The sequence below is a fragment of the Heptranchias perlo genome, unplaced genomic scaffold (assembly GCF_035084215.1).
Source record: "Heptranchias perlo isolate sHepPer1 unplaced genomic scaffold, sHepPer1.hap1 HAP1_SCAFFOLD_54, whole genome shotgun sequence".
Taxonomy (NCBI): domain Eukaryota; kingdom Metazoa; phylum Chordata; class Chondrichthyes; order Hexanchiformes; family Hexanchidae; genus Heptranchias; species Heptranchias perlo.
Genome location: NW_027139559.1, coordinates 6,075,895 through 6,078,508, shown reverse-complemented (window position 1 = coordinate 6,078,508; position 2,614 = coordinate 6,075,895). Strand labels below are relative to the sequence as shown.

At 45.7% G+C, this 2,614-nt stretch overlaps 1 non-coding gene across 1 annotated transcript; it reads left to right on the top strand.

The window, feature by feature from the left end:
• The first annotated feature begins 1,827 nt into the window (after positions 1 to 1,827).
• Positions 1,828 to 1,910, top strand: trnal-cag (transfer RNA leucine (anticodon CAG)). Its single transcript has one exon. It is a non-coding gene; the product is annotated as a tRNA-Leu (tRNA).
• The last annotated feature ends 704 nt before the right edge of the window (positions 1,911 to 2,614 follow it).

The window sequence follows — 2,614 nt, the reverse complement described above, 5'->3', positions numbered from 1 at the left end:
ACTGTTCATGTCTGGGCGCCTCGGTCAACTTGGGTATAAGGAATATAACGTTTTACTTTTAACCCTGTTATCAATGTAACGCACACTATCTTCCGCACAGCTATTCTGTGTCAAATCCAACACAGCAGCAGCAATGAGACTTGGACTGATGGGATCTTAATGTTCTTGCAGGACCTGTTTCTGTTCTCATCCCCCTTGTACATCTAATGCCGACTGGGTTCAGTCCAGAACCACACACTGGAATGACACAACCTCATTATCCGCGTTATCAGAAACAGTAAAATCTACAACCACTCCTTGCAGGTCACGAGTGCTGGGAATGGGCTCGGCTGGGCTGAAGGTCAGCGTGAGACAGACCACATTTTTAATCAGATAAAATTTAGTACAGGTGCAAAAAAGGAGATATTCGGACAGGAGAACTAAAACTTAGTCAGAAAAGGTCGGTTTTAAGGAGCGTCATGAATGAGGAGAGAGAGGCGGAGGGGTTTAAGTCGGGTATTCCAGAGATTGGGGCCCAGGCAGCTGAAGGCAAGACCGTCAATGGTGGAGCGATTAAAATCAGGGGTGCACAAGAGGCCATAATTTGAGGTATGCAGTGATTTCGGAGTGTTGTCGTGCTGTCGAAGGTTACAGCGATACGGAGTGGGGATGCTATGGAGGGATCTGAACACAAGGATGAGAATTGTAAAATCGAGTCATTGGCGGACCGGGAGCCAATGTTGGTGAGCGAGCACAGAGGTGATGGACAGTTTCGAAGCTAAGCAACGTGTGCAGGATTGGAGGAACAGTGCGACTCGAGATAGTTGTCCTGGAGCAGTGAAAACATCTCTTGAGCATTAAGATGTTCAGTAGCTAAAAGAGGCAGGGAGATGAGATCTTTGTGTTTATTTATCCTGGCATCTGCAAAATCCATCGTCTCTCGATGACCAACATCGTTCTTCCCCTCCCCTTGCTTTCCTGGGAGCGATTTTTTTTCAGTTGTTGTATTTGCTTCGAACATCCAATTCCCTCGGTATCTGGAGGAACAGAGGAAGCTGGAGGACAATAACAGACAGAAGCAGAAGGAGATGGCAGGTGAAACTGGCAGCAAATGTGAGTTTCACTTGCTTCAAATGAGGCATGATAGGCCGGCGTTGTCTTGCACCTTTCCAAGGAGATGAGTTGATAAGGGAGGTAAGGGATACGGGAGGTGCACGCTAGGTAAGGAGACCAAAACTGCACGTAATAGTCCAGGTGTGGTCTCACAAAGGCCTTGGAGAACTGCAGTAAGACATCCTTGCTCCTGTACTCAAATCGTCTTGTAATGAAGGCCAACATACCATTTGTCTTCCTAACTGCTTGCAGCATATGCATGTTTCCTTTCAGTAACTGGTGGACAAGGACACAGAGATCCCTTTTTACATCAATCTATCAGCATTAAAATAATACTTTGCCTCTCTTTTTCCTTCTGAAGTGGATAACTTCACATTATGCTACACCTGCCATGTATTTGTCCACTCACTCAACTTGTCGAAATCGCCTTGAAGCCTCTTTGCAGCCTCCTCACAACTCACGATCCCACCTAGTTTTGTGTCGTCAGCAAACTTGGGAATGTTATAATTGGTTCCCTCATCCAAATCTTTGATATGGAAAGCACCGAAACCAGTCACAGACAATATTCCACGGCCCGACCAAACGTCCCAAAACACCGAGCACAGGCACAGGAAAATCCGGGGAGGTGGGAACTTGGTCACTCGGCCTTCCAGCAGGATGAACCGAGAACCAGAGAGTGAAACATCCATTGGCCTTTTTGGGAAAATCAGGGTCAGTAAAATTCGAACGTATATAGTCAGGATGGCCGAGCGGTCTAAGGCGCTGCATTCAGATTGCAGTCTTTTGTGGAGGCGTGGGTTCAAATCCCACTTCTGACATTTCGTCATTAAACGCACCGAGCTATTTTTTGTTCTTTCGGCTGGAAGGGATTTTTCTGCCCAATTGATTTGTTCCTTCCAGAAAACCAATCAGAAAACCGACCCGACATCCTTCCACGGCAGGTTTATTTTTATTTGTTGTAAGAATGTATAGTCCTGGGGTTCAGCAGAACACGGTCCGTCCAATCAATCCATTGTGACACAGACCAGTGTTGTCCAATACCTTGGGCATTGAATAAAATGAGTGATGAACACAGTCTTTGGGCCTGTGATCACAATGCTCATTTTCGCATGCAGTTTGCATGTGAACTTTAACCTTTTTATGTTGTTGGTGAAATGATAAGATGAAAAGCAGAGTGTGCGAGTGTTGTTTCGTCGTTGTGAGTGTTTTACTTCTTTGGTTACTGAATGGTGAAAGATGTTATGAAATACACACATGTGAAGTCCATTTCCCTGTATTGTGTGCGCGAGATATTTTCCACTAAAATCCGTTCATGTGGATAAAACGGTGTCGCCATAGTCACACCTGCGATAAGTCAGCAATTTATATGAGGCAACATTGGGATAGAGCGTGGTGGAGTGGCCTGAGCCCGGATATTGACGGTCCAGTATTGTCAGGGCGCGATTCGACTTTCGCCACTCACAAACTTTCCAAAGACATGGAGGGATTGGAGGCTGCTATTACATAAATATCATAGTCAAAT